Raw genomic sequence first — 24,231 nt, 5'->3', positions numbered from 1 at the left:
TTCTAGGAAGAAGAATTTAACATCCTGCTGATAAAAGTGTAATCTTCAAGATAAATGACAGGCCCGATGCTGCGTGGAGAGATATGTGGTAGGAGAGATTTTCTATCCTCTTCAAAAAAATTTAAATCGAAGTTGAAGCTGGTGATTTCTTAAATGTTATTGACATGAACTCAGGTGAGCATGCCATATTTCACTATTATCACTAAAGATCACTTCTCAATGCAAAGTCATCTGCTGACGATGCAGGAAAAGTAATATTTGTATCGCATATCTGAGAATTTTCAGGGCCAGTGGTTTTAGTTTACCCTCTGCTTTAACTATTCACATGAATTGTATTTACATCAAATGAAAATAAACTTTCTGTGATGTCACAAAAACAGATTTCTTGAAATCCTTCAGTGATTTTTAGCCACAGAGAAAGACACGGAGCGCTAAGACCTGATTCCAGTATTGTAATATTTTCTGTATGGCCAGCAAAATTTGAAGTCAGTGAAAAGAAAATGCCCCTTAGAGTCATAAAACAGAAGTATATAAATTCTTTAATATTCTCCATTCTGTCCATTTCAAGAAAACTGACACGAATATGAAACTTTCCAATATTTACAGGACTCATTTGGAACATGGTTCTGACATCTGATGCATTTAATTCATTCTTTCAGAAAATACTAATTAAGAGTCACCTTGTGGCAGGCGTTGTCTAGAAGCCGAAGACAGAGGGAGAAAGAACAACCTCTCGTGAAACGTATACTTTAAAAGAGAGAATCAAACAAGTAAATAAGAGAGTCTTAGATAATGAGAAGTTCAATGAAGGTAACAATTCAGGATGATATATCAGAGAGTGATGTGGATGCCTCTGGAGAAGGAGTGAGTTGTCAGCAAAGAACTCTCCCAAGAGGTCAGCGTGTGAAGGAGCCGGTGGTAACGCGGGTCTCCCCGCTGTTACCGAGGAGCGACGGCTGGCCGAGCAGACTATCTCGGCCTGAGGCCGTGGCGAGACGGGCTGCGACACCGCGCAGGGCGGCGGAGGTAGTGGCAACAAAACCACTGGGGGGTTGGCCGGCTTTTTCGCAGCCGGCGGAGCAGGCTACTCGCACGCGGATTTGGCTGGAGTCCCGCTAATTGGTATGAACCCTCTGACTCCTTATTTAAATGTGGATCCACGGTATCTCGTACAGGATACAGATAAGTTTTTTACCAACTGGAGCTAATAAAACCCGGGGCAGGTTTGAACTGGCCTTCTTTACCATTGGAGGATGTTGTATGACAGGGGCCGCATTTGGGTCGATGAATGATCTACGGCTAGGATTGAAGGAAACCCAGAACATGGCCTGGTCCAAACCAAGAAATGTACAGATCTTGAATATGGTGACTAGGCAAGGGGCACTTTGGGCTAATACCCTAGGTTCTCCGGCTTTGCTTTATAGTGCATTTGGTGTCATTATCGAGAAAACAAGAGGTGCAGAAGATGACCTTAACACAGTAGCAGCTGGAACTATGACAGGCATGTTGTATAAATGTACAGGCGGCCTTTGAGGGTCAGCAGGAGGTGGTCTAGCAGGACTAACGCTTAGGAGCCTCTACGCTCTATACAATAACTGGGAACAGATGAAAGGCTCTGTGCTCCAACAATCACTCTGAAGATTCTGCTAGTTTACAAACGGAGGACACTTTAGCAGTCAGATCAGCTTATAAGTCAGTCTGGAGGCATTTACTCTTCTATCTACAACTAATTTGAAAAACTAGAGATTCCAGTTTGCTGTGATGAAGATCATGGATGGTTGACCAGGACTGGCGCTCCTTCCAGCCACTACTGAGTTGAAGACAAAACACCCTTTGGCGGCTGAGTGATGTGGTTCTCTTAAGAAGATCTCGCACCTGTTTTTGCTCCCACCCACTTCTGGAAAACCACTTAATCCCAGAATTCAGGCCTGCTTGTCAATACTGTATCAGCCACGTTTGTTCATTTAATGATTCAAGACTGTAATATTGCTCTGTATTCCCAATAAAGGGTGAAAATAGAAAAAAAAAAAAAAAAAAAAGAACTCTCCCAAGAAAGCAACATCGGTGTTTAATCAGTGATCACAAAGAATCAGTCTTGGGAAGACCCAGTAAAGGGTCTTCTAGGGAGGGAAACAGCAAGTGCACGGTCTTTAGAATGGCGTACACTTGACAAATTTAAGGGACAAAGGGAAGGCCAATGGGGCTGAAGCCTGCGGCTAAAGAAGCCAGTAGCATCAGACTGAGGTGTTTACAGCCATGAGGAGGAACTGGAACTTTATTTGAAACGCAAAGGACACTCCCAGTGCAGCGCTTTCACAGACCAGTGTTCCCCATTATCATGAGGCTGAACTTTCTCTGGCAATGAATGGCTCTACTTCTGGAAAAATAACTAAAAAGCAGGTTTGGCTCCTTTGCTATAGGATTTTATTTGTCTGTAATGTGAGGTTGTTCAGTAAGCCAAATGATTTCATAAAACAGATTCCCTTGGATGGTTCAATCCATTCAATATACCGAAGGGGTGCCATTTGTTTCCCCTGGGCTGATGCAGCATTGTCTGTCCAACCTGGACATTATGCAGTTGTCTGGGAAGCAAAAGCCCAGCGGCTGAGAAATGATGGATAGCTTACCTCTGAGGAGTACGCTTTTCTCAATGAATCCGCATCAGCAACACCAAGCCTTCCAGCATCTTCTCTGGAACAGAGGCCAACTCCACAGGCTCCTTAGAGACAGGAGTAATTTCTGCTCACATTTTTCCTGCCTGAGAAACAGCGAGAGACAGCTCTGTTTTAAATCAAGCCCCCAGTCCAAGGCTTGCCTCTATCCTTTAATGGAATTTAAACGAAACAAGTGAAAGTTGTTTTGACTTACACCCAAAGGTATAAGGCATTCAATGAACAACTGGGGGGAGTTGGTGATCCTGGGAGGGGCCAAGTCCAGGTACTATGTCAGGTCACCTTTTTAGTTCTTTGTTACAGAAAATAGGATCCATTTATAGGTCAGATTTGCAACCAGAATCCCACCCATTAGAATTCCTCCACAACCTTAATTCAATCTCCAGAGGATCTGTTTTATAAATCTTTTTTCCATCTCTCTCTGCCAAGCAAAGAGAGGAGAAGACAAGGATCAGGAAGCATGTTGGGGTGGGTCAGCCTGATGTAAGCAAAGAGACCTTCCCTTGTGTAGTTATACTGATTCTGCAAAACTTTATGTTCAATCTCGTATCTCAGAAGTAAATCAGACATCGAATAAAAATAGTGATATATGCCAGGAATTAGCTATAAAATAATATCCTATGGGATGAAACGACAATGATGATAGCAAAGTATTATTTATTAAGCACTAAGTGCTAACCACCATACTAAAAGTGCATTTGATACTTTTCCTTATTTATTCCTCAACATGACCTTGTGAAACTGATGGACTAGAGAGTGGTAAAAGTGGAATCCCAATCTTCTTAATTGCAAGGCCTACGCTCTCGCTCTCTCTCTCTCTCTTTTTTAAAAGAGATCTTAGTTCTCCAACCAGGGATTAAACCTGTGTCCTCTGCAGGAGTACAGAGTCTTAACCACTAGATCAACTGGGAAGTCCCTCAAGGCCTATATTCTTAACCAAAATTGGAAAATATATTAGTTATAAGCTTTTTATTTGAAAGGAAAAATTAATTCTATTTGCAGAGGGGAGAAACATTGGAAACATGAATGATTATTTCCTGCTCTATCCCTTATATCAGAAGTCAGCAAACTACAGTCTGTGGGCCAAATTGAGGCCTCCATCTGATTTTGTAAATAAAGGTTTATTGGAATATAGCCTTGCCCATTTGTTGATACATTGTCTATGGCAGTTTTTATGCTAAAGCAACAAAGTTGAGTAGTTGCAACAAAGACCATCTGGACCACAGTGTCTAAAATATTTATTATCTGGCCCTTTATAGCAAATATTTGTTGACCCTTGCCCTATATTTCCAATAATTTCCTTCACACAAAGATCTTTAGCTTAATGGCCCTAGAGTTCTAGGGCATCCCTGCCATAAACAAATGACTATACAAGATAGATATTTTGTATGCTGTGGCAGAGGCTGTTGGGGTCCTGGCAAGATTCCCATCCTCTCCCTACTGTTATGGAGTTTGGTTCTCAGCCACTTACAGAGGCTTCCTGACTGGGGTCACCCTCCTGGATTCTGCAAAATGCTGGTGAGCTTGTCGCCTCCTTCCAGGGAAGCCCACAGCCAGTGACTGACTGGTATGGAATATGAAACAACTAGCAACCTTCTTCCAGGTGGAGCAAGTACATGGTGTCATGATCCATAGCTCCCTGTGGGTCCAGGCTTAGACCAGGCTTCAGCATCTTTGAAGAGCTTCTTCCCCTACCCCATCCTGCTTTCCTCATTCCTGTTCAGGTTTTACCTGCAGCACTCTATCAAATCTGCTTCTTAATTACAAACTTAAGACACATGGCACATGTATACAAGGAATAGTATGTTGACATAAAATCCAAGAGAAACGTATGGAAATATGATGTTATTATGAAATGATGTGATGGAGTTGGAAGTTGATATAGAAGAGCAGTTTTTTTTCCTCTTAGATTCAGTAATGGGGATCTGCAAACTAAACTGACAAATGACCAATTAACCAGAGCAAAGGGTTTATTTTGTAGCACATGAGAGCTAACAAAAGAGGCAGCCGGCTCCTTAAATGGTTCAAGTTAGAGGCTTATATACCTAATTTAATAAAGGAAAGGAGGCGGGGAAGAGAAAAGATGCTTTTAAGAACAAATAGGGGATTTTTTTCAACAAAAGATAAATGATATTTTAGAAGACCAATTGGGAGATAAGAAAATCTGTAATGTTTGTCTATACAAATACGAGTGGACTTCTGTCTACTTTAGGGCCATAAAACTCCCCCAGAAATGGAATTGGGGGTAGATTGTATTCTCATTCCTCCTTCTAGGAAAGACCTGCCCTGAAAAAGAAATTTATGGTAGCTTTATTTCCCAGAAGTTGCTGCTTAAGGGAAACTCCAAGAAGGCTTCTTTCTGGGCCTACTGAGTCTCAGAGTCCTACATCTCGAAATAACCCACATGCCAAAGTAGGATATTCCGATCACTGTCCACATCAACTCTGGAGTTCCAAGTGAAGCCCCAAATTGGAAGGAAGAATTAGGAGAAAGGAGAGGTGCCTCTGTCCAGTGCTCTTCTACTCTAAGCTGATGTGTCTTCTGTGCAGAGGACAAACCCAGAGGAAATTCGTTTCTTCCTTTGCCCCACCACACTGCCTCTCACCCATAGGACAGCACCTCTGGCTCCAATCTGAGCAGCTATACAAGGGTGTGCGTGCTCGGTCGTGTCCAACTCTTTGCGACCTCATGGATGGTAGCCCACTAGGCTACCATGTCTGTGGGATTTGCCAGGCGAGAATACCGGAGTGGGTTGCCATTTCCTCCTCCAGGCGATCTTCCTGACCCAGAGTTCCAACCTGAGTCTTTGGCATCTCCTGCATTAGCAATCAGATACGCTACCACTGAGCCACCTGGGAAGCTTGAGAACTTTGCATCAGGGTGATTTCATTGACTGTCCTTGCAAGCTTTGCCAGTCTACATCTCCATCAGCAGAGGACTCAGAAAGGACAGCAAATGACAACTGAACATAAAAGAATGGTCCATTTAAAAATATGTTTTGGAACTCCTCTAGTGATCCAGTGACTGAAACTTTACCTGCCAATAAAAGGGGTGCAGGTTCCTGTAGCTAAGACCCCTTGTGCCTTGGGGCCAGAAAAACAAAACATAAAACAAACAATGCTGTAACACATTCAATAAAGACTTTAAAAAGAGTCCACATCAAAAAAAACTTTTTAAAAAAAGTTAATAAATGTATGGCAGACGGCAACACAATAATGTAATTATCCTCCAATTAAAAAAAAGAAGAAAGGTATTTGTATCTGATTCCTATCCTGACATGTTTCTTCTCACGCGAACCTGGGAAGTTTGCTGCAGTGAAAAAAATTAGAACAGTTTTCCTCTTTGAAATAAGTGCACAATGTGTCACGTGGCTTTTAGCTAAACTGTGTTGTTGATTGTTTTACTTACATATCTGAGGCCTAAAAAAAAAAAAAGATAACCTTCTTGAGGTTCCTCTCTCCTACAATAATCACTCCACCACCACACCCTGAGAGAAACTGTACCCACCCTCCAGCACACTCACACTCCCCAGGACAGACAGCCCACTGGAAGTTCCATTAGTAAACACCCCGAGACATACTCTTTAGCTGAACAATTAAGAAAAATTTCTAAGAGACTGAACTATATGTGACCTAAATTGGCTTTAAAAATGCTTTTCAAAGCAGAGGGAACAGCATTTGCAGCATAATCACTTTCCACCTTGACATTAATTATGCACCGTGGTGTTCAGAGAGCACCTCTGAGCCAGGAAAATAAGTGTTTGTAAAGTAAACATGTCAAGCAAGGCAGAACATTGTAAAGTAAAGAAAATATTAAATACAATCTGTTATGATCCATTTCTCTGCTCTTCTTTTCTTCATAAATCTCCTACCTTCAACCTACACAGGGACAGCATTTCCCTCTTCAGAGAGAGATGAGGTGACTCAACAATGCTTACAGTTTGGATTTCTTGAAAGACAAAAAGAAAAAAAGAAAAGGAGGTGCTTTTTTCCACTTTGTGATTGAAAAGAAAGGGGGCTTGCTGATTTAAAGAGCCCCGCAGCCTTAGGGAAGCTTTAGAAAGCATTCCCAATAGGAACAGTTCCATTTCTCTACAGCCACAGGAACTGTAATTTCATTGCCCTTTCTTCATCATCAAGGACTTTTTGCCTGACGGCAGGGTGCTAGCAGCTCCTGAGCTTACCTTCTTCCTGATCCTCCCTTCTTCATTTAGTGTCATTAGCCCTCATAGGTGGCATCTTCATGAACTGACACAAATGAAAGTCCAGAGCCACAAAAGATTCCAGCTTCAGTAAGAGGCTTAATGAGAATATCCCACTATTCGTAAGGAAAAAACCTAAGATAGTACCCAAAATATTCAGAAGATTCCATGGTTTTCAAAATAATTTTTATCCACTCCAACTAAACCTTATGATGAAGCCTGATTTAAAACACAGAGAGAGAGAGAGGGAGCTAAAACCAGTGCATCCCCTGGTTTGAGCCGGGTATCACACCTTGTTTACACAGCCACCACCACCGCCACCTCTCCATACTGTGTGGGTGACTCCAAAGAGCTCTCAGGGTGTCTGCTAAACTCAGTTACAAGTCAATCACTTAATCCAATCACAACACATGTTTGCCTTTTGGATAAAGAAGTTACTGCACACTGACAACAGGTCTATAAAAATCATCTCCTTCTAAAATCATTCTACAGAAAACCATCTCTGTCTAACAAGATTTCACTGGAAGACTGGTGAAATACATTTTTCTGAGAAATACTGCCTTTACTTCTTTAGCTATACCTGTGAACAAAACATCTCTGCCAGAAATCTCACCTTGATAGAACCTATGAGCATATTAGAAGATCATAACATGAAAAAAAGAAAAAGAGAAGGTAGAACTTATTTCTGATGAACCCCTCAAATTTTTTTAAAGCAGGCAAAGCTCTCTAGAGGTTAAAAATATTTACATTTTCTTTGAGGAGGAAACTGAAAAATACTCAAGAGCTGTGAGTGATAACTGGAGGATTCAAAGTGACCACAAAAGGCAGTTCAGCGGGGTCAAGTGTCGAGTGTCTAAAATACAAAAAGATAATCTACTCATTAGTAGATAGACCCACTCATAAGTAAGAGACAAACAGGGTAAACTTATGTTTAATTAGAAAAGGAATCAGGAAGAACCTGAATTGCATCCATATGTTTGAAATTTTGCTAAGAAGTAGCTTGCTCAGTTTAGCTCCAAGAGCAAAATGAGTGGTGTTTATAAGACGCCAGATTTTATGCTAACATAAGAAAGTTTTTCAAACTAGAGTTGATAAAACAAACTTGAGAGGTATGAAGTTTCTAATACTAGTGGTATAAAATCAAATGCTTAGAGACCTTAATGGGGATTCTTGGATAGTTTCCAGGGCTTGGTATAATGCCAGAGAAGGTGTGGAGAAAGGGAACCCTACTACACTGTGGGGTGGGAATTTACATTCCCACCACTATGGAGAAAAGCCACTATGGAGAAAAGTATAGAGGTTCCTAAAAAACTAAAAATAGAACTACCATATCAAGACCATCCCCATGGAAAAGAAATGCAAAGAAGCAAAATGGCTGTCTGGGGAGGCCTTACAAATAGCTGTGAAAAGAAGAGAAGCCAAAAGCAAAGGAGAAAAGGAAAGTATAAGCGTCTGAATGCAGAGTTCCAAAGAATAGCAAGAAGAGATAAGAAAGACTTCTTCAGCGATCAATGCAAAGAAATAGAGGAAAACAACAGAATGGGAAAGACTAGAGATCTCTTCAAGAAAATTAGAGATACCAAGGGAACATTTCATGCAAAGATGGGCTCGATAAAGGACAGAAATGGTCTGGACCTAACAGAAGCAGAAGATATTAAGAAGAGGTGGCAAGAATACAGTGAAGAACTGTACAAAAAAGATCTTCACGACCCAGGTAATCATGATGATGTGATCACAAATCTGGAGCCAGACATCTTGGGATGTGAAGTCAAGTGGGCTTAGAAAGCATCACTATGAATAAAGCTAGTGGAGGTGATGGAATTCCAGTTGAGCTGTTTCAAATCCTGAAAGATGATGCTGTGAAAGTGCTGCACTCAATATGCCAGCAAATTTGGAAGACTCAGCAGTGGCCACAGGACTGGAAAAGGTCAGTTTTCATTCCAATCCCAAAGAAAGGCAATGCCAAAGAATGCTCAAACTACTGCATAATTGCACTCATCTCACATGCTAGTAAAGTAATGCTCAAAATTCTCCAAGAAATATGTGAACCATGAACTCCCTGATGTTCAAGACGGTTTTAGAAAAGGCAGAAGAACCAGGGATCAAATTGCCAACATCCGCTGGATCATGGAAAAGCAAGAGAGTTCCAGAAAAACATCTATTTCTGCTTTATTGACTATGCCAAAGCCTTTGACTGTATGGATCACAATGAACTGTGGAAAATTCTGAAAGAGATGGGAATACCAGACCACCTGATTTGTATGCAGGTCAGGAAGCAACAGTTAGAACTGGACATGGAACAACAGACTGGTTCCAAATAGGAAAAGGAGTATGTCAAGGCTGTATATTGTCACCCTGCTTATTTAACTTCTATGCAGAGTACATCATGAGAAATGCTGGCCTGGAAGAAACACAAGCTGGAATCAAGATTGCCGGGAGAAATATCAATAACCTCAGATATGCAGATGACACCACCCTTATGGCAGAAAGTGAAGAGGAGCTAAAAGCCTCTTGATGAAAGTGAAAGTGGAGAGTGAAAAAGTTGGCTTAAAGCTCAACATTCAGAAAACAAACATCATGGCATCCAGTCCCATCACTTCATGGGAAATAGATGGGAAACAGTAGAAACAGTGTCAGACTTTATTTTTTTGGGCTCCAAAATCACTGCAGATGGTGACTGCAGCCATGAAATTAAAAGACACTTACTCCTTGGAAGAAAAGTTATGACCAAACTAGATAGTATATTCAAAAGCAGAGACATTACTTTGCCGACTAAGGTCCATCTAGTCAAGGCTATGGTTTTTCCTGTGGTCATGTATGGATGTGAGAGTTGGACTGTGAAGAAGGCTGAGCACTGAAGAATTGATGCGTTTGAACTGTGGTGCTGGAGAAGACTCTTGAGAGTCCCTTGGACTGCAAGGATATCTAACCAGTCCATTCTGAAGGAGGTCAATCCTGGGATTTCTTTGGAAGGAATGATGCTAAAGCTGAAACTCCAGTACTTTGGCCACCTGATGCAAAGAGTTGACTCATTGGAAAAGACTCTGATGCTGGGAAGGATTGGGGGTAGGAGGAGAAGGGGACGACCAAGGATGAGATGGCTGGATGGCATCATGGACTCGATGAACGTGAGTCTGAGTGAACTCTGGGAGATAGTGATGGACAGAGAGGCCTGGCGTGTTGCGATTCATGGGGTCGCAAAGAGTCAGACACGACTGAGCAACTGAACTGAACTGAAACTGATGCATGTAGTTGGAGAAAATCAGAATTCAAAAGGATGCATGCACTCAATGTTAATGCAGTGCTATTTACAATAGCCATGACATGGAAGAAACCTAAATGTCCATCCACAGAGGAATGGATATAGGCTATTGCTGCTAAGTCACTTCAGTTGTGTCCGACTCTGTGCGACCCCATAGACGGCAGCCCACCAGGCTCCCCCGTCCCTGGGATTCTCCAGGCAAGAACACTGGAGTGGGTTGCCATTTCCTTCCCTAATGCATGAAAGCGAAAATTGAAAGTGAAGTTGCTCAGTTGTGTCAGACTCTTCACAACGCCATGGACTATAGCCCACCAAGCCCCTCCATCCATGGGATTTTCCAGGCAAAAGTAGTCTCGGGGACATAGACTATTACTCAGTCATAAAAAGGAATGAAACAATGCCATATGCAGAGAAGTGGATGGACCTAGAGGTTGTCATACAGGGTAAAGTAAGTCAGAAAGAGAAAAATATATATTGTACAGTATCACTTACATGCAGAATCTAGAAAAACAATACAGATGAACTTATTTCCAAGAAGAAATAGAGTTACAGATGTAGAGAACAAACCTATGTGGGGACGGTGGTGGGGGGAAGATGAACTGAGAGGTTGAGGCTGACATATATACACAGTGAAGTGAAGTGAAGTGAAAAGTCGCTCAGTGATGTCGACTCTTGGCAACACCATGGACTGTAGCCTGCCAGGCCCCTCTGTCCTTGGAATTCTCCAGGCCAGAATACTGGAGTGGGTAGCCCTTCCCTTCTCCAGGGGATCTTCCCAATCCAGGGATCGAACTCAGATCTTTCACATTGCAGGTGGATTCTTTACCATCTGAATCACCAGGGAAGCCCCATATCTATACTATTATGTATAAAACAGATTAACTAATGCAAGCCTACTGTAGAACACAGGGAACACTACTCCATGCTCTGTAGGGACCTAAACAGGAAGGAAATCTAAAAAGTATAACTGATTCACTTTGCTGCCCAGCAGACATTAACACAACACTGAAAAGCAACTATAGTCTTATTAAAATTAATAAAAACAAAACAATTTTAAAGTCCTTTCCAATGCTCAGTATATGTGTATTCTAATTTGCATTAAGTATGTTAAAAGATAAATTGAGACACTTCAAAATTTTAAGTGTTTATTTGAATGAAAATGAGTTCCAGTAAAGCAACACCGTACTGGAAATGGTAGAAGTGCTCCTCCAGTGAGAGGTGGCAAAGGACTTTATAGAGAAAAGGCAGAAGCAAAGCAAGGAAATTATTGTCTATGGGTTAAAGCTTAGTTGGCCATCTATGACTGTTGTCCTTTTTAGGTTTAGATGTGTAACCTTGAGGCATTTAAAGCTTATATTTTGATTGGCTTACTTGTAGATGCCAAGGGATTAGAAACACCTCAGTCTAATGGCCTTCTTGTTTAATAAATTTAACAAGGATTAGTGGAAGTCAAAACATTCTATCAAATGTCATTATTAAAATGTTCATAAACCACCAACAGTGCTCAAAGTCTTCAACAACTTGAGGAATGCAACAAAATCCACATATATCATAAGAAAGGAAAAAATTAGGAGCCTCATTAGGACTGTGATGTGACCTGCCAAATGGGTGTAAGTTAGATTTTCTGTCAACATTTAAACACTTCGTATCTGGTCACAGTACATCTTGAAAACAAGGATAGTAATTATATACATCATTCTTTTAAATAAACATATATCTGGAGTTGTTTTCCAAGCTAAAATTCATATCTTCAATAATAGGGAACACACACAAGGGGAAATAGCATTAAACCATAGGACCTCAGAATTGGTTTGGTTTTTTTTCCCCTCACACTGTTTAACTTTGCCTAAAAAGCTCTGTGCGGTCTGCTTATTGTCTAGTTTCGATTGGGCTCCTTTTCCACTCTTCTGAATGTACCTCTCTTCTACTCAGACTTCAGCTCCCAAGTAAAATATATCTTCCTAAGCTAAGCCTTTCCTAAACATCCAGTTTAAAGATGCACCCCCTTATTTATTACTTATTTGTTCTTTTTTGCCTAAATAATTGATTTATTTTCTTAATCTCTGAGTCTGTGCTAGATTAAGAGTTCCATATCTGTTTTGTTCACTATAATAAATTCAAGACCAAAACCACAGAAGCCTCAATAAATACTTGGAGGGAAAATAAACAAGTTCAGAAGCACAAGGAGAAACTTGTTGCTGAGGTTGATTATAAAAAGTCTTTTTTTTTTTAGCATTTCAAAATTTATAACCATTGTTTTCAAATTATTTTTTTAAAAACCAATCCCTCTTCTCATTTAAAAAGTGTAATTGTAAGCAAATAATAAATCAAATAAAATATGTTTGTGCTGATGTTGTGGTAGGTATTGTGTGCTATATCAGTAAATGTACACTCTGTGTATATAATATGTATTCAAACAACTCATTCTAAAAGTAAGCAATGAATGAAACTTGACAGGTAGTTGTCACCATGATTCCAATAGGAGAGGTGAGACAAAGCTAACATGTTCCTAAGTCTTCAATTTGTTTATATACATATATGTAATTATATACTCCCATAATATACATAATATACCCTATATATTTTACATGATAGGTATGTGAAGGGCTAATACAAGGCAGTATACAATAAGGGCTACATGAAAATTATAAAATAATTGGATAATACACATAAGTTTTTAGTGGATCCATAGTCTTCAACAATATACTTATTCCAAGCAAATTTTCAAAACTGTTTATAAATCCCAAAACACATAGTTTCATTTCTTTACTGTCATCTACCACATTTATCATCTTCACTGTTTAACCAGCTGTTGCTCTTAGTCCCTAAGTTGTGTCTGACTCTCTGTGACCCTCTGGACTGGGATCCTTGGGGCTCTTCTCTCTGTGAGGTTTCCCAGGCAAGCACACTGGAGTGGGCTGCCATCTCCTTCTCCAGGGGATCTTCCCGACCCAGGAATCGAACCCATGTCTCCTGCATCGGCAGGCAGATTCTTTACTGCTGAACCACCAGGGAAGCCATTTTAACCAGTATTTGACATTAAATCCATTAGAGCAGCAGTCCCTGACCATTTCGGCACCAGGGACCACTTTCATGGCAGACAATTTTTCTATGGACCAAGGTTGCGGGTGGGGGTCTCGGGGAGCAGATGCAGCTGTACAACTGAAGTACATCAGCTCACTTGCCACCAGAAAACCTACCACCAGATGCAGCTTAACTCTCACTTGCCACTCACTGGTAGAGTTTTGATATGAATCTGCAAGCAGTTGATTTGTCACGGTCTCTGTGCATTCAAACCTCACTGCTAATGATAAGCTGTGTTTGCGGCCTCAGCTCCACCTGGGTCATCAGGCGTTAGACTCTCCTAAGGAACATACAACCTAGATCCCTCGAGTGTGCAGTACTTACAGCTGCTCCCCATCACTTGCATTACCACCTGAGCTCCACCTCTTGTCAGTTCAGCGGTAGCATTAGATTCTCATGGCAGTGCGAATACAGATGAAGCTTCTTTGCTCTCTTGCCTGTTGTTCACCTCCTACTGCATCGGCACAGGCCACAGACCTAACAGACCACAGGCCTGCCCGTGGCCTGGGGGTTGGGAACCTTTGCATAAGAGGAAGAACCCTTAGGAAGGCTCCTGACTCGGATGTCAGATGAAACTTTCCAGAGGACATGAAGGCTAAGATCTTGCTGGGAATCTTCAGGAGAGGAGGCAGAGAGGGACGTTTTCCAGGCAGAAAGAACCACTGTCAAAGTGAAGAGGAAGAAAGATTATAGCTTCTTCCAGAAACTGAAAGAAATTCAATATGGCTGGAACTTAGTGTATTTGGGGTTGATAAGCAGCAGCAGTGGCAAATGATGAAGGTATGGGATCAGCAAGGGCTAAATCGGAAAGCTCATTTAAACCAAGCTCAGGACTTGAGCAACAAAAAGTTGCTTCAGAATATGGCACAAGCAGGAACAGAGACTATTTCTTGCTAAGAAAACTCTTTCTTCATAATAAACAATGTTTAATAAGCTTTTTGAAAATCTGAAGCCAACATGGCAAAATGTTATGATTTACTCAAATTGAATAGTGTTTTAATAGTTTTCTTTATACTTTTATGGTGTGTTTAAAATTTACATAATAAAAACTTAATGGAAGCACAGACTGACGCATAAATCAAATTAGTCCAATAAATAAGAGCCTCCATTTTCTGCTTTTATACCTCCTGTATTGTTACTGTGAGGAAAGTCACGTGAAGTCCAGATAATGGGCCTCACTTTAACTCTTAGAAAGCAGAGCCTTTATAGTTTAAAGACTGCCTGTCAAGGCACAGCCGAAATACTGATAGGATTTCTTGCTTACAACAATTCATAATGTTTCCTAATGTATGCTATGAGAAAAGAGTCACACAAAAATCATAGAAAGGTAATTGGATACCCCCATAATACACCTTGAAGTGTATATCGACCTATGAACATCCTTTTCACATAAGCATCTACTCAGTGATATGGAGGAATCATTTCCACCTCCTGACAGGAGTCCTGGCCTCCTGTGGTCAAGACGAGATACCATAAGGGAACAAAATTTGCCACCCCAAAATCTCTCTTTGGAATGTGGATTATTTTGAGCATTAAACAATCAACAATCAAAGACTCAGGAAGTCTGGTTTTTCACATCTGCCTTTACTGTCTAAAGAAGACAGCGGACCTGTTCTAGGAAGAGAGCTATCACCATAAAGAACTATACTGTGAACTAGGTGTAATAGACAAGAAGTGAGTGAAGTTGCTCAGTCATGTCCAACTCTTTGCGACCCCATGGACTATAGCCTACCAGGATCCTCCGTCCATGGGATTCTCCAGGCAAGAGTACTGGAGTGGGTTTCCATTTCCTTCTCCAGGGGATCTTCCCGACCCAGGGATCGAACCCTGGTCTCCCGCATTGCAGGCAGACACTTTACCATCTGAGCCACCAGGGAAGCCCTATAATAGACGAGAAAGAACCTAGTAAGTTTGTTAAAATTCCTCTCTCTGTCCCATTGTCTCTGCATGGCCCAGCAAACATTTATTTACCAAACATTTACTTTTATATTCCATGTCAATTGCCTTCATCCACTTGGAAGTCCCAGAGACCTCTACACCCAACATTCTCTTTTGTCTTTATCTGAAGATGATATTTAAGGGGAATATTTCAGGCATTTTGGTAAATTTCCCAGTTTTCCTGGGTCACTTCCTTATCTATATCTATATGATTAAGCATTTGTTTAATTTTCTTCTGTTAATCAATTTCATGTCTATTTAATTCTTATACCAGCCAGAAGAACCTAGAACGGTAGAAGAAAATTTCTTCCTCCCAAACAATGTATAGAAAATCATGCACTGGCCTTTCACTCTAATGATAATCTCAGGTTTCCATACATGTTCATTTTTCAGTCACTAAGTTGTGTTGGATTCTTTGTGACTCCACAAACTGCAGCATGCCAGGTTTGCCTGTCCTTCAACATCTCCCAGAGTTTACTCAAACTCATATCCATCGAGTTGGTGACACCATCCAACTATCTCATCCTCTGTCGCCCTCTTCTCCTCCTGCTCTCAATTTTTCCCAGCATCAAGGTCTTTTCGACTGAGTCAACTCTCTGCCTCAGGTGGCCAAAAGATTGGAGCTTCAGCTTCAGCATCAGTTCTTCCAGTGAATATTCAGGACTGATCTCCTTTAGAATCTCCCTGGAGTCCAAGGGACTCTCACGGTCTTCTCCAGCACCACAGTTCAAAAGCATCAATTCTTCAGCACTCAGACTTCTTTATGGTCCAACTCTCACATCCGTACATGACTACTGGGAAAACCATAGCTTTGACTATATGGACCTTTGTCGGCAAAGTGATGTCTCTGCTTTTTACCCCACTCCAGTACTCTTGCCTGGAAAATCCCATGGACAGAGGAACCTGGTAGGCTGCAGTCCATGGGGTCGCGAAGAGTCGGACACGACTGAGCGACTTCACTTTGACTTTTCACTTTCATGCATTGGAGAAGGAAATGACAACCCACTCCAGTGTTCTTGCCTAGAGAATCCCAGGGATGGGGGAGCCTGGTGGGCTGCCATCTATGGGGTTGCACAGAGTCAGACATGACTGAAGTGACTTAGCAGCAGCAGCAGCTAGATTTGTCATTGCTGGGAAGGATTGAAGACAGGAGGGGAAGAAGAAAAGACAGAGGATGAGATGGTTGGATGGCATCACTGACTCAATGGACATGAGTTTGGGTAAACTCGGGGAGCTGGTGATGGACAGGGAGGCCTGGCGTGCTGCAGTCCATGGGGTCATAAAGGGTTGGACACAACTGAGCGGCTGAACTGAACTGAATTAGGTTTGTCATAACTTTCCTTCCAAGGAGCAAGCAACTTTTAATTTTGTGGCTTCAGTCACCGTCTGCAGTGATTTTGGAGCCCAAGAAAATAAAATCTGTCACTGTTTCCATTTTTTCCGCATCAATTTGCCATGAAGTGATGGGACCAGATGCCACGATCTTTGTTTTTTAATGTTGAGTTTTAAGCTAGCATTTACACTCTCCTCTTTCATCCTCATCAAGAGGTTCTTCAATTCCTCTTCACTTTCTGCCATGAGACTGGTATCATCTGCATATCTGAAACTGTTGATCCTAGCTTGATCTAGCAATCTCTCAGCAATCTTGATCCTAGCTTGTGAGTCATCCAGCCTGGCATTTTGCAAGATGTACTCTGCATATAAGTTAAACAAACAGGGTGACAATATACAGCTTTGACGTGTTCCTTTCCCAATTTTGAACCAGTCCATTGTTCTATGTCCGGTTCTAATTGCTGCTTCTTGTCCTGCATACAACAAACTGTGGAAAATTCTTAAAGAGATGAGAATACCAGACCATCTTCCCTATCTCCTAAGAAACTTGTATGCTGGACATGAAACATGTACAGCCAGTGTTTTTCCATTAAAATTTGCTTCTAACATAAGAATAAGTCAAAGACAGGAGGTGAGAATCATGCCTCTGGTGGGTGAGCTTGTCCTTTGGAACATAACTTGGCCTCCTCATTTCAGGCAGCTCCTACCTGTTTCCTCTAACAAATTTAGATCTGGGCTTCAGGGAATGAAGATTAGACGTCCTTCTTTAGAAGCAGTATCATGGCATTCTCAGCATTTAGCTGTAAAATTACCCAACTGCTTAATAGTCCTCAAATCATCCATGGCATCCCAAGGTCATCTCTACCAACAAGTTTTTGCTCCTCAGTCACCAAGTCATGTCCGACTCTTTGTAACCCCATGGACTGTAGCACACCAGGCTTTCCTGTCCTTCATTATCTCCCAGAGTTTGCTCAAACTCATGTCCATCGAGTCAGTGATGCCATCCAACCATCTCATCCTCTGTCACCCCCTTTTTCTCCTGCCCTCAATCTTTCTCAGCATCAAGGTCTTTTCCACTGAGTCAGTTTTTTGCATCAGGTGGCCAAAGTATTGGAGTTTGAGCTTCAGCTTCAGCATCAGTCCTTCCAGTGAATATTCAGAGTTGATCTCCCTTAGGATGGACTGGTTGGATTTCCTTTCAGTCCAAGGGACTCTCAAGAGTCTTCTCCAACACCACAGTTCAAAAGCATCAATTCTTCAGTGCTCAGCCAACTCGTACATGGTCCAACTCTTACATCCATACATGACTACTGGAAAAACCATAGATTTGACTATATGGACCTTTGTTGGCAAAGTGATATCTCTGCTTTTTAATACATTATCTAGGTTTGTCACAGCTTTTTTTTTTCCCAAGGAGCAAGCATCTTTTAACTTCATGGCTGCAATCATCATCTGCAGTGATTTTGGAGCCCAAGAAAATAAAATCTGCCACTGTTTCCACTTTTTCCCCATTTTTTGCCATGAAGTGATGGGACCAGATGCCATGATCTTAGTTTTTTTGAACACTGAGTTTTAAGTCAGATTTTTCAGTCTCCTTTTTCAAGAAGCTCTTTAATTCCTCTTCACTTTCTGCCATTAGAGTGATATCAGCTGCCTATCTGTGGTTGTTGATATTTTTCCCAGCCATCTTAATTCCAGCTTGTGATCAACCAACCCAGCATTTTGCAGAAATGATGTAAAAGTAAAGAACTACTGTGGACCAGCAGTTGGGAATGGCACCCTCAAATCCTTCTTAGTACCTTCACATTCTCAGAAATAGCACATCACAGTACAATGTTTCCTGTCCTAGGCTCTACTTCATCATACAATGTTAGAGAGTGTTGTATTCCTATCTCTCCTGCTAGAGTATGAACATCCTGACTGGACAGACTAAATAAAGATTATTCACCTTTTCAAATCCAGCAATTAACACACTGCCTGTAACAAAGCGGAAGCTCAGAAAATCTTAACAACCTCCATTGGCTTGGAACCATCTCTTTTTCCAGAAGAATTAACCTTTGTTAGAAACCATTGCTGATCCAGACATTAGCAAGAACCATTTTTCACTCTGCTGACATACAGTTCTTTCCCTATTTCAAAGGTGTTTCTTTCAAAATAAATCTGCTCAGCGTAGAGCTCAGGTGTTGACAGTCACTGAATATATATGTTTTCATCAGTTGCAGAACTTCCAACATGGTAAGGGGTGTGAGCTGAAATTAATACAAACATGTCCCCATTGTCCCTAACACTAAGAGAGAAAAAATCTTAAATTTTCTACATTTGGTGAAAACATAATAAATTCATAATATTCCAAGAGAAATAAGGGTTGTCTAAATAGTTTTGCCAATGGTCATGGAAATACATGCTATACCAACCTATTTTAAACAGAAACAGAAATTTAAGAGCTCATTTAAATGTGAATGAACTGACAGCCTGTATTTTCTGTTATTATTCTAACCATCCACCTACAAAACCACTGTGAGCTCCCCTCATTAGTTTTGCCTTTTTGGAAAAATACAGCTGTCTGAGGTGACAGAAGCAGAAGTGGCATGCTAAATTTACATGCATTCACTTCAATTAGGGCTTTTTCCCCTTTTTCTTTTCACAAGTGTTAATGCCAGCCCTCACTAGAAAAATAACAATAATAAATACAATAACAAATAATAATAATATAATAATAAATACTTTAAATTTAATAGGCTGAAGCGTTATGACACCCATAAGCCGAGAGAATGTAAATAATCTTGCCAACAAATACAGGATGCAAAGTATTCTATAAAAGTAAAGGTCCTGACTGCCACATGCCCAAATGTACTACTCCCAGTGGGAAAATGAGAGGATCTGCTTGGTGATATTTCTCAGGATTTTAACGAGAGGTAGACAGGAAGGAGTAAGGGGACGTTAAGTTGCATATAAACCCTTACAACTACTGCTACTATATATACACAAATATGCATAGATATTATATATATATAATACCTACAAGTACAAATATGTGTCTATCTGTGTGTGTGCTCAGTAATATCCAACTCTTTGCAATTCCATGGACTGTAGCCCACAAGGCTCCTCTATCCACTAAATTTTCCAGGGAAGAAGACTGCAGCCCACCAGGCTTCACTGTCCATGAGATTTTCCAGGCAAGAATACTGGAGTGGGTTGCCATTTCCTCCTCCAGGGGAACTTCCCGACCCAGTGATTGAACCCTCATCTCTTCTGTCTCCTGCATTGGCAGGAGGGTTCTTTACTGCTAGCACCACCTGGGAAGCCCTACCCTTAGCGGTTTTTAAAAGCCAGAGGAATGAAGATGAATCTAGAGTATAGAACTTTCCAGAAAGGCATTCTCTAGGAAATGGATGGAAGAGGAAAAGTCCTAAAATCTTTCTTGACTATATGCAACTATAGTTCCCTACAGAATCTAAAATGTGATTTGTGATTTGGAAATGGCTTTGATTTATTTTTTCTAATTAACTCATGTAAAAAATATGAAAACTATTTAAAGAGTAACTATCCCTTATTATACCAATTCCCAGAGATGATTTCTGTGAACATTGTGCTGTATTTCCTTCCAGATATACATACACATGCATGTTTCATATCATTGAGATATACCAAATATATAATCTGTGGGCCCTACTTTTACTTACTTCTCCAGTGCTATTAAAATATTCCTGAATATATCACTATATTGATGTACTATTGTGTAGTCAGAGATTTGCTCAGTGTTGACTATTCCTACTATTTCCAATGGATCAATTGTTTTAAGAATTATCCCTTGCATTCCTATACACGAATAATGAGAAAGTAGAAAAGAAATTAAGGAAACAATTCCATTCACCATTGCAACGAAAAGAATAAAATACTTAGGAATATATCTACCTAAAGAAACTAAAGACCTATATATAGAAAACTATAAAACACTGATGAAAGAAATCAAAGAGGACACTAATAGATGGAGAAATATACCATGTTCATGGATCGGAAGAATCAATATAGTGAAAATGAATATACTACCCAAAGCAATTTACAAATTCAATGCAATCCCTATCAAGCTATCAGCCACATTTTTCACAGAACTAGAACAAATCATTTCAAGATTTGTATGGAAATACAAAAAACCTCGAATAGCCAAAGCAATCTTGAGAAAGAAGAATGGAACTGGAGGAATCAACTTGCCTGACTTCAGGCTCTACTACAAAGCCACAGTCATCAAGACAGTATGGTACTGGCACAAAGACAGACATATAGATCAATGGAACAAAATAGAAAGCCCAGAGATAAATCCACACACATATGGACACCTTATCTTTGACAAAGGAGGCAAGAATATACAATGGAGTAAAGACAATCTCTTTAACAAGTGGTGCTGGGAAAACTGGTCAACCACTTGTAAAAGAATGAAACTAGATCACTTCCTAACACCACACACAAAAATAAACTCAAAATGGATTAAAGATCTAAATGTAAGATCAGAAACTATAAAACTCCTAGAGGAGAACATAGGCAAAACACTCTCAGACATAAATCACAGCAGGATCCTCTATGATCCACCTCCCAGAATTCTGGAAATAAAAGCAAAAATAAACAAATGGGATCTAATTAAAATTAAAAGCTTCTGCACAACAAAGGAAAATATAAGCAAGGTGAAAAGACAGCCTTCTGAATGGGAGAAAATAATAGCAAATGAAGCAACTGACAAACAACTAATCTCAAAAATATACAAGCAACTTATGCAGCTCAATTCCAGAAAATAAACGACCCAATCAAAAAATGGGCCAAAGAACTAAATAGACATTTCTCCAAAGAAGACATACGGATGGCTAACAAACACATGAAAAGATGCTCAACATCACTCATTATTAGAGAAATGCAAATCAAAACCACAATGAGGTACCACTTCACACCAGTCAGAATGGCTGCGATCCAAAAATCTGCAAGCAATAAATGCTGGAGAGGGTGTGGAGAAAAGGGAACCCTCCTACACTGTTGGTGGGAATGCAAACTAGTACAGCCACTATGGAGAACAGTGTGGAGATTCCTTAAAAATTGCAAATAGAACTACCTTATGACCCAGCAATCCCACTGCTGGGCATACACACCGAGGAAACCAGAATTGAAAGAGACACATGTACCCCCAGTGTTCTTCGCAGCACTGTTTATAATAGCCAGGACATGGAAACAACCTAAGATGTCCATCAGCAGATGAATGGATAAGAAAGCTGTGGTACATATACACAATGGAGTATTACTCAGCCGTTAAAAAGAATTCATTTGAATCAGTTCTGATGAGATGGATGAAACTGGAGCCGATTATACAGAGTGAAGTAAGCCAGAAAGAAAAACACCAATACAGTATACTAACACATATATATGGAATTTAGGAAGATGGCAATGACGACCCTGTATGCAAGACAGGGAAAGAGACACAGATGTGTATAACGGACTTTTGGACTCAGAGGGAGAGGGAGAGGGTGGGATGATTTGGGAGAATGACATTCTAACAGGTATACTATCATGTAAGAATTGAATCGCCAGTCTATGTCTGACGCAGGATGCAGCATGCTTGGGGCTGGTGCATGGGGATGACCCAGAGAGATGTTATGGGGAGGGAGGTGGGAGGGGGTTCATGTTTGGGAACGCATGTAAGAATTAAAGATTTTAAAATTTAAAAAATTAAAAATAAATAAAAAATTTAAAAAAAAAGAATTCATTGGAATTCTTAATCACCAATAATTGGAAGCAAGATGTCTTTCAACAGTGATGGATAAACTGTGGTGCATCTATACAAAGTAATAATATTCAGTAATAAAAATGAATGAGCTATTAAGCCACTGCAAAGACATGGATGAATCTTAAATGCATATTACTAAGTCAAAGAAGATGATTGAAAAGATGACATACTGTATGATTTCCATTATATAGCCTTCTGTAAAAGGGAAAGCTCTATAGATGGTAAGCAGATCTGTTGTCAGTTGCTTTGGGAGTGAGGTGAGGACTCAGCAGGTAAAGTAAAGAGGAACTATTTAGAGGAATGAAACTGTTCTATGATAACTCTATTTGTGAATACATGACACTATTCATTTGTCAAGACTCATCTGACTTAACAGCATGAAGATTGTATCTTAAGATATGGATTAATAAAAATAATTTTTAAAATGATCATCTAGAAGGTCAGGGATCCCATGATGGAAAGCAGACGGTGGCAAAACAATGCATGAAACAACGTCACTGAAGGGGATTTTCTGTCCTAAGTAACTTTGAGTAGAGTCTTTAAAGGCATCTGCTGTATAGCTCAGGGAACCCTACTCAGTGCTCCGTGGTGAAATAAATAGGAAGGAAATCCAAAATAGAGGGAATGTATATACAAATAACTGATTCACTTAACTGTATAGCAGAAACCAGCAAAACATTGTAAAGCAACTATACTCCTATAAAAATTAATTTAAAAAATACTGAAGGCAAAATGAACCATATGGAAGCACTGTGGCCTTACTGATAAAACTGTTTCCATGGGAATAAGGATTGACATTTCTGAAACCAATACACATGAACAATTGGAATTAAAGAATAAAGCAATGAATGGTGGGTGTTAAGAATCAGATTCATTATTGTTCTAATGGGAAGTTACAAATAAACATGGGGCTGGAGGCTAAAGTGATCTGTGTCTTAATATTAGAGTTGAAGACATCAGTATGAATTCATGTTTCAGTTCAGTTCAGTTCAGTTCAGTCGCTCAGTCGTGTCCGACTCTTTGAGACCCCATGAATCTCAGCACACCAGGCCTCCCTATCTATCACCAACTCCTGGAGTTCACTCAGACTCACGTCCATGGAGTCAGTGATGCCATCCAGCCATCTCATCCTCTGCCGTCCCCTTCTCCTCCTACCCCCAATCCCTCCCAGCATCAGAGTCTTTTCCAATGAGTCAACTCTTCGCATGAGGTGGCCAAAGTACTGGAGTTTCAGCTTTAGCATCATTCCTTCCAAAGAAATCCCAGGGCTGATCTCCTTCAGAATGGACTGGTTGGATCTCCTTGCAGTCCAAGGGACTCTCAAGAGTTTTCTCCAACACCACAGTTCAAAAGCATTAATTCTTCGGCACTCAGCCTTCTTTACAGTCCAACTCTCACATCCATACATGACCACAGGAAAAACCAACCTTAATATAAATGTAGATGGTTACATTTAGAAATATGTATAGATATGTGTATAGTACCCACATATATATTTCTTTGCTCTATCAGCTGAGAGGGCCTAGAAGTACTAACTCCATGGTAGAAACAAGCCCAGATCTTGTTTTCTAACATCATTCTTCATTAAAAGGAACAAAGACTCCTTCACTGGACAGAAAACATACAAGGTGAGTCTGGAGTATCCAGTAGTGCCAGAAAGTAAAGAAGAAGAAAAAAAAAAAAAAGCATAATGATTTGGTATGTCAAAAGGACACAGGAACCAACTTAAAAATCTCCCAAAGCTGGAAAAATCTGAGCAATAAAATAAAGTACTATTGGATCATAACCAAAAAATATAAAATAAATATCTATGAATTCAGACTGCTATAAATAAATGATTAAGTGAATATATTAATGACAGACGGTAAAGCATCTGTCTACAATGTGGGAGACCCGGGTTCAATCCCCGGGTCAGGAAGATCCCCTGGAGAAGGAAATGGCAATCCACTCCAGTACTATTGCCTGGAAAATCTCA

General features: G+C 40.4%; 1 pseudogene; it reads left to right on the top strand.

Annotated features, from left to right (window-relative positions):
- Positions 1-792: 792 nt before the first annotated feature.
- On the top strand, positions 793-1,638 carry LOC105615807 (mitochondrial import inner membrane translocase subunit Tim23-like; annotated as a pseudogene).
- Positions 1,639-24,231: the final 22,593 nt, after the last annotated feature.

Source organism: Ovis aries, chromosome 7 (assembly GCF_016772045.2).
Source record: "Ovis aries strain OAR_USU_Benz2616 breed Rambouillet chromosome 7, ARS-UI_Ramb_v3.0, whole genome shotgun sequence".
NCBI lineage: Eukaryota > Metazoa > Chordata > Mammalia > Artiodactyla > Bovidae > Ovis > Ovis aries.
Note: the sequence above shows the minus strand (reverse complement) of the source record. Positions and strands in the feature narration are given on the sequence as shown.